This window comes from Phaseolus vulgaris, chromosome 1 (genome assembly GCF_000499845.2).
Source record: "Phaseolus vulgaris cultivar G19833 chromosome 1, P. vulgaris v2.0, whole genome shotgun sequence".
Classification (NCBI taxonomy): Eukaryota; Viridiplantae; Streptophyta; class Magnoliopsida; order Fabales; family Fabaceae; genus Phaseolus; species Phaseolus vulgaris.
In genome coordinates, this window is record NC_023759.2 from 31,137,725 (window position 1) to 31,146,702 (window position 8,978).

At 38.3% G+C, this 8,978-nt stretch overlaps 1 pseudogene; it reads left to right on the plus strand.

The window, feature by feature from the left end:
- The first annotated feature begins 2,788 nt into the window (after positions 1–2,788).
- On the plus strand, positions 2,789–2,894 carry LOC137816790 (small nucleolar RNA R71; annotated as a pseudogene).
- The last annotated feature ends 6,084 nt before the right edge of the window (positions 2,895–8,978 follow it).

Consider the following 8,978-nt stretch of genomic DNA (forward strand, 5'->3'; position numbering starts at 1 on the left):
GAAAGGTCCCGGCAGCACGCCCTTTTTGAAGGCGTAGACCAACATCTCTTCGTCCTTGGCTGGCGAGCGGACCATCTGCGCTCCAAAGCAATTCAAGTAGTCCCTGAGGGACTCTCCCTGGTACTGCCTTATGTCGAACAGATCATAAGACACCCTAGGCGGCGCCTTGTTCACTATGTACTGCTCGACGAAAAGCTTCGAAAACTTCTGGAAATTGGTTATGTGACCTGTAGGCAGGCTCACAAACCATTCCAGTGCTGTTCCCTGGAGCGTGCTCACAAACATCTTGCAATACACAGCATCCGATCCTCCTGACAGCATCATCTGCGTGTGGAACGTGGTGAGGTGTGCCTCAGGATCCTCCACGCCGGTGAAAGTAGCCTTCACAGGTACCACACTTGCAGGGATAGGCGTGTCTGTGATCGCCTGAGCAAACGGCATGGGGAAAACGCGAGGCGGCGTCGACGGTGCGACCTCTTCAGTGACTGGGCGCCCTCTCTGCTCCTGAAGAGCTTGGCGCAATTCCTTAGTCACTTTGCTGAGCTCTTCATTCCTGGCCTGAGAGGCGACCAGGTCCTCATGCATCCTTGCCTGCTCTATGCGCGAGGCTTCCACATTCGCCTGCAGCGCACGCATGATCTCCACCATCTGCGCCATAGTCATGGTGCCTTTAGCAGCAACTGGCACGACTGGACTTGAACGGTTGCTTCTCATCTTTCTCATGAAAACTTAGCAGGTCACAACGAGCGACGAACAAAACCTCCTTTAGCAACGATCGATCCAGCAATCAATCGGTCAGAACTTCGTAAACTCCAAAGAACTTTAAGAACGCGAACTCAATCAGCAAAAACCTTCGCACAAACTCGCAGCTCCACCGCGAACCACTGCTTCTCCACCAAAACCTCTGATTCACCAGTCGAAAATCCGAACAAACGGCGAAGCTTCGATTTCAGCGATTAAAACTCGCGTAAACAGCGAAAAACTTCTCCTCACCGAACACGAACGGGGAAAAAACCTCAATCCTTCGAACAAAACCTTGAACGAACGGTGGAAAACGCAAATCTACCGAACAAAGCTTGAATGAACGATGGAAAATGGTTGCACCAGCACACAACCGCACAGAAACCGCAGAAACTCCAAGAACTTACGCTGTGGATGGGGACAGGTTTTACACGGCCCCACGGTGGGCGCCTGATGATCCTGCCTGTTGACCAGGACGCAAGAACCTTGCCTCGTCAAATCTGGATCGACTCTGCGCCGTGTTAGCTTCCGTCCTTCGCCTTGATTCACCTCAAGAACCTGCAAAAGACAGAACGACGCCGCTGCGGCCGATCACGCTCCGACGCCCAAGTCAGCGACTGAACCACCAAAATACTAAGAGAAAACTAGGAACAGGAACCGTGCAAAATTCTCTCTCAGCGTACTCTAGTTCTCGCAAGTGTAAAAGAAGTAATCTAAAACGCGCGTACCTCAAAGTTCGTTAGGATCTCTTATATACCTGTGCACTTTCTCTCTCCTGACAGTTACACATCTGGACACGTGGCTCGTATCCAGCTGTACACGTGTCACCATCTGGAGCATCCTTGACTTGGGGCACCACTTCTTACTCTTCAGGCTTTTCGGCTAAGTTACTTATGCAAGAAACAACTCAGCGCATAACTGCCTTGGAGCATGATCTCTTCTGCGTGGCGAGTACGGGTGCCTTCATACACACCTTCCTTGTGGTCTCGCCGGCCGCCTTCATGATCTACTTCACTTGCTTCATCGTGCATGCTCGGGTAAGCTGTTCCTCGACCTCAACCTCTGGCTAGCTAGGGAATGACTACCTGACGACTTTATCCTTTGCTTCGAAAGCCTGGAACAATGCTCCTTTGATCCTTCGGCGATGTCCTTCTTTCGGCGATCTCTAACCATGTGGTCGTCTGGGTTCGCATCCGGCGACTTCATCTCAAACCCGGTGACCGCCGGTTTAGGTATGCTAGAAATCGGAGCACGCCAACTTAAGGATCGACGACTACACGAGCCCCCCGACTTCCTTCCCTTCTGCCAACCATGGGCCCTTCTCAACACGCCTACATAATAGCTTGCTGCCACGTCATCAATTCCGACTACCTGGGCGGTACATGTCCTATCTTTAGATACTCCTAATCTTGGACATGCTATTTTCTTGCGAACTTACAATCTTTGAAAAAGCGTCTTCAACTTTATTCATTCTGCCAGTGATGGATGGATAATTGGATTGATGTTGCTGTTGGAAAGCCCATGCTTGTTGGATGAACTATAGTCTTGTTTTCACCCAAATTTTTTATTTTGATTAATTTTCCAACCTTGAGAATAATTGTTGGAAAAATCACCTTGCCTTCCTTGATTTCCTATATAATTTACCTCAGCTTCAGGTGAGGTTGTCTGATAAGAATAGTGACCATTAGGATTATCATCTCCACCAAAATCACACTTGATAGGTATATTCTGACTTTGGAATGATTGAACAACATGCAAATTTTAAGGTAGTTTGGCCATCTGTGTAGTCAGTTACTCAAGCTGTTGTGTCATAATTTTATTTTGAGCCAGCAATGCATATGCAATATTTAATTCCAATATTCCTCTCTTTTGATGACCTTGTTTGTCATGTTGAGCTTGATAATCAATTGTGGCCAAAGCATCAATAATCCTTATTGCTTGATCTGCATCAACAACGATCATTGTGCCACCAGCCGCAACATCTAGGAGCATCTTTGTATCAGATATGAAACCATTAATAAATATGCTCAGTTGAGCAATATCTTCAAACCCATGATTTGGGTATTTTCTCATCATCCTCTTGAATCTCTCCCATGTCTCACAGAAAGACTCCTATACTCCATGTCTAAACATAGATATTTCAAACTTAGCTTCAATGTAACGGGAGAATGGGAAAAATCTTTGCAAAAAATTTTCCTCCACATCCTTCCATCCGGTTAAACTCTGATTAGGATGATATATAAGCCACTCATTTGCTTTCCCTGCCAAAGAAAAAGGAAATAAACACATGTATATGTAAGAATTGATGGCTTAAACAAGAGGAGGGGTGAATTGTTTATAAAAGATTTTCGCAAAGACTTGATTAAAAATTAATCTTTATCAAAATATTATAGATAAGAAATTAAGGAAAACAATCAATCAATGATACAAAAACTATTTTCAGAATTTTAACCGTTTGAAATTGCGTTTTAATCGGTTGTTTATACCAGTAGCAAAAGCAGAATTATCACAAACAGTTATAAGGAGTTAAAGATAGAGAGATTCACACAGCAGAAGTTATACTGGTTCACTCACTCTTGAGCTACATCCAGTTCTCAGAACAACCTCTGAGTTTCACTACTAATCAAAATCAGATTAAACTAACACACCACAAAGAGGTGACCTTGAAAACCCGCAAGATCCACTCACCCTCTTTGCAACACCACACCCCTCAAGACAGAACACTCTTTGTCTTTACAGGATTTCAAACACAATTACAGATAAAGGAATTACTATTACAAGAATCTAGACTGTTGAAGATGGCTGAAGCTCATCTCTATCTAGTCTTAGTGTGTTTGATGTAGATGTTAGCTATGTTGCTTTGTAGGTTGCTGTATGTCTTAGATGATCTCGTCCTTTAAGGTTGTGTGTATTCAAGGTTGCCTTTTGCTGCATGACCCATCCTAGATGCCAAATCAAGGTAGTAAGATCAAGCTCATGATGTGGTTAAATGGTTTTGGAAAAGCTTTTGAAAGTTTTCTTAAATGGTTTGATTCAGTACAAAAATAAATCTGTTTTATTGAGAAGCAATCGGTTTATTTCTTCTCTGTTAAAGGCTTTTCGAAATTCTGTTAGGGCACCAAAGGTACAACTCAGTCTGTTATTTCAGTTAAGCTGAGCTGGCAACTTTATCATCGTTTAACTTGTTGTTTTCCAAAATCAATCTGTTGTTTTGCTAACTGCTATGTAACTCTTTTTTAAAAGTGGTTAGAAACTGTTCTCTATAAAATAAAATGCCCTTCTCACATAAAGGGATGCTGAACAATCACAGTTTTAACAGAGATACCACATTTTTTGTGTGAGAAAGTCAATTGAAAAGGTTTTGCAAAGGTTTTTCAAAAGTGAAATACATGTGAGCTTGTTCTTGAAGAACCTTGTGCTGGATGAAGGTGTTGGTACTATCTTGGAGCAAATAGAACAACTGGTTTATGTTCTTGCAACATTGTTTCAGGTGTAATCTTTTCCTTATTCATTCTTGTATTGGTTTTAAGTGTTAGTCACTCTAGATAGGGTTTCTTGGAGTGCAAGGTATGTTGGAATAGTGTTTTTCAGCCTTGATAGTTGATGTTCTTGAAGGGTTCAAGAACTGCTGTGTGTTTGTAATTGATTGTATCAGTTTTTAGTGGATTACACCTTGGAGTGAGGTGAACTGGACGTAGCTCTTGATGAGTGAACCAGTATAAAAATTCTTGTGTGATTCTTTTCTCATCCCTGCACTTAATTCTGTAATTTCACATAATCTGTCAAGAAAGGAATCTGTTATATTGAAACTAAATCTGTTAATTCTGGACCTGGTTAGATCTGCTGTTCTAACTTGTTAATCAATCCTCTAATCATAAATCAAGCTGTTGTGTGAATCTGTAATAGGATAAGAAGGGTGAACTGGTTCCTTTAACTAAACTGTGACATTTGGTTCATTACTCTAGATGGCTTATGTTAAGTAAAAATTGATTAATTCTGTACCTTAAACTGCAACTTTATAAACAGTGAAAGTTAATCAATTTGGTTCTGGTATTGCTGCTGGTTGATCTAAACTGTGTTGATCTTGTTTTAATTGTGCTAGATTCATCTGTAAAAACAATCTGTTCCATTTAATATCAATCTGTTCTTTTCACCTCTGTTACATAGTAAATTAAATTGTTTTGTGAAAATTTGATAAGCTCAATTCACCCCTCCCCTCTTGATCTTAGACACTGCTTAACTCTAACATAGACAAGGATAGAAAACACCTGAAATTGCACAAAACAGGAAGCCCTATGATTATATCTTGTTACCAAAGCAAAGCTTGAACAACAATCTTGCAACTTTGAAAACTTCTTTCAAAAAACTAATCTCTCTCTTTGATCTCAAATCTGTATCAAAACTTGTTGTATTTGTTGTGTATTTTGCTTTGAAAGAAGGGCAATATTTATAGCACTTGAAATCTAGCCGTTTAAGGTAGTTTTAATAAGCTAAACTAGTTAAAACATGTTTTCAAAAAAATGTTATGGAAACTCACATTTAACCGGTTGAAACCACGATTTAACCGGTTGAATGGGTCAGGCAGTTGTATAACCAATTCAAAAAAAAGTTTCAAAACCTTTAAGCCAACTAAGTGACAAACAACCGATTATATCGATAATTCAACCGATTGTTTTCCCTTTACTTGGAAAAACACTTTGTTTCTTTAAATCTGGTTGATCAAGCTTTGTGCAAGGATTAAGAATTGATCTTAACAAAGATTCTAAACAACCAAATCTAAACACAAACCAAAAGCAGTACAACTTCAAGCTTCATGTGGATTTGAAACATCAAAGCTCCTATATTCAACAATCTCCCCCTATTTGATAGAGACAAGTCCTTGGGATGCTTTTAGGAATGTTCTCTGTTTAGAATCTGTTCAACCTGCATTCATGAGAAAACATAGAAACACAGGGTAATCTATTTCAATCAAATAAGCACCAGAAACTAGTCCTCACTAGGTAATTTCCAAAAGGAACATCAGTCAAATCAGATGAGAAACCAATAAACATACAAGCTGCAAAAAATAGATAAACAATCGGTTATTTCGCAGGAATAACCAGTTGAAATTTTGTATCAGAGTTTATAATAGTTTTAAAATTTCAAGGTTAAACCATTTAAAATAGTGTTTTAAGCAATGTTCAAAAGCAGTAAAAGCATACATAAGAACATTACAAATCCTTACAAATCCCAACATATTTCTCCCTTATTTGTCTTCTCAAATAGACAATAGGAAGGATTAAAAACATCATAAAAGGGAAAAAGACTGAGAACAGAATATGAAACCAATAAACTATAAAGAAAGACTGTCCTCTCTTTGAAATTGGAGTTCCATAATCTGATTCTGAACCTCTTCAATTTGTTAATCCAGAGATGAGAAACGTCAATCCATATTATTAAATCTTGATTCACACAAGTCATAGAGATTCCTTTGATTCTCAGCAAAGGTGTCCATGCGGTTGATCATCAATCTTTTAAAAGGTGACATTGTGGTCATCCTTTCTCCCATGTAAGCATCATTATGATTAGCCTCTTGAGCCTCAACAACAGGTTCATCTTGTGTTGCTGCATCTTCAGGTTCATAACCCTCATTTTTCCCACTTGGGCCAGCTTGATCACCATCTTTGCTCACCATTTCCCACCAATTTTATTAAATCCCATTTTGTTTAGGGATCCACTGTTAATCTCACTGGAGGGCTTGATAACTTCAGCCAACTCCCCTTCTATATCCACTTCAAAACAGTGAAGAAATTTGAGATTAAAACAACACAGGGATAGTGGAAATCACATAACCTCATGGATTTTTGCATATGCTCTTTGATGGTGTGGATCCAATTGATCTTCACTTTGTTTATGATGCAATAGATCAACAAAAGATCTTCTTCCGAAAGAGTGGAGTGATTTCTTCCCCTAGGTGTGATAATCCATGATACTATGAAGGCTATGAGCCTTTCATCAAGCTTTAACCCTCTAACAAAAAAGTTTCTCACTTTGGAGAGGGGATTCTTGAGGCAACTCTTATAGAACTGCATTTTGTTGAATTCTTCAACAATTCCAAGGTTCCCTCTGTTGATCCTCAGCCCAGAGTACTTCAATCTGGTCACAATAGACCACACATCATTGGTAATCTCCATGTCTACACCTTTCACATGAGAAACAAGTGAGTTACCATCAAAATTGAGGTTATTGTAGAATACCTTTACTAAATCTGGATAAATGTTTCCAGTTAGCTCAAGAAATCTCTTCAATCTTTGTTCCTTGAGGAGGCTCCTCATAGTGGACAGATTCGGATGCTTCATCCATGTGAAGGACACAAGCTTTGGTGTATTCACACTTTCCTACTAGTTTCATGTAGGTATTTATTGATGAGTTCTGCATCTCCTGAGAACCACCCTTCAAGCTTTCCACCACTTCTAACAGCCCTGGACTTCATCCTTTTAGCAGATGGAGGAGTTCCAGGCATAGCTCAAATCAGAGAGTATCTTTGGCACACTATAAAGCAATTTAAGAGCAGAGGAAAAGATAAGAACAACAAGTTGTTTGTGTGAAAAAACAACAGCTAATTGCATTGCTTTATATAGCCATTATCCTTGGTCAAAGTAGGCACAATGTGGGTTGTTTTCAAAACAGAAAAATGAATCAAATCTGAACCATAAAGTTATTTTTGTCAGTCAAGCAGAAAGTACAAATTCTGACATGTTGATTGACCAAACATTAAAAGCAATTTTAATTTTCAAGATAGGAAGAATCTGATTTATTTAAGAGTAGTTATAACAGAGGAAAATTGTATTCAAACATGTAATTAATACACTATTGACCACAAATATTAATGGGTTTGAACAAAATTATAAATCATAACTTAGAAATTAAAAACAGATTTGCCCAGTACCGACAAAGAGAAAACAATCGGTTGTTTCGAAGAAACAATATGTTGAAATTTTGCACTGATGAAAAGATTTTGTGAAGAACATATTTTCTTGAACATCCATGCAATATTCAACATCAAGGTTTATAATTCACACAAATTTGTATAAAGTATAGAAGAATTGTAAGCTAATTATAATCCAGGCACAAAGAACAACATTGAATTAGATTTAAGAACTAATTGTTCAACAAAGAGAAGAACAAGAAAAATTATTCTTAGATTACAGTTACACTAATGTAAGCAGTTCATGAAATCAAAACAAGGCTTTGATATGTACAAAGATCTTCTTGAGGTACTAATCTTTCTGACCCTTCAAGCAAAGTCAAAAATCTGCAAAACAGAACTTGTTAAATCACAAGGTTTGATCCCTTAAAGAACTTGGGACCCTTTGTGTTAATATGCTTCTAAGGAACCTTAGGATCCTTAGGAATCCATTTTAGGATACCTTTGGGAACAAAAAACTTCCTGATTTTACAGAATCTAACAGTGACCCTTTTTCTTACAGTAGAAACAACAAACAACTAGTTGTTTCGACGTTTTAACCGATTGATTTTTCATGATGGTTGAAAAAGGTTTTGAACATTCACTTTTTTTTGCTTTGTGGGATAAAACCCAAACCAAATTTCCCAAAAACACATTTTTAAGTTGCTAAAACATCTTCAAGATTTGATTTCCTTTTTGAAATTGTATCAACAATTTTCACAAGATATAAAACTTTCTTTTGAAGGGACTCACAATTTTTTTACAAAAACTTGAATCACATTTGCAAGAGGAGTTTTGATAAATCAGTTCAAGATTTTTAAAATCAGCATTTGAATGGTTCAAATCATTTTCCAAAACTATGATTTTCTCTTTCAACTTGTTGTTTTCATTTTTCAATAGGTTATTTAAAAGGGTTAATCTTTTAGCTTCTTCATGGGTTTCTTGAAAAACATCAAGAAGTTGAGAATAATTTTCACATTTGTTGGAAGAAGATGTACTTACTTGGTTTGATCTAGATTCTTCCTTTGCCATGAGACAAACCACTATCTTGGTTTCTGAAGAAGATGAATTAGTAGAAGACTCTTCCTTGTCAATTCAAGCACTCCTTGGATTCTTGTGACATTTCTCAAGCGTATCCCACATTTCTTTAGTTGAGATACATTATGAAATATTGATCAATTCATCAGAATCAAAAGCAAAGACAATTATATTCTTTGCTATATAGTCAAAGTGTTCTTTTTTAATTTTAGATGATGCAGAGTTATTTTCAGGCATATGCATGTAGACATTG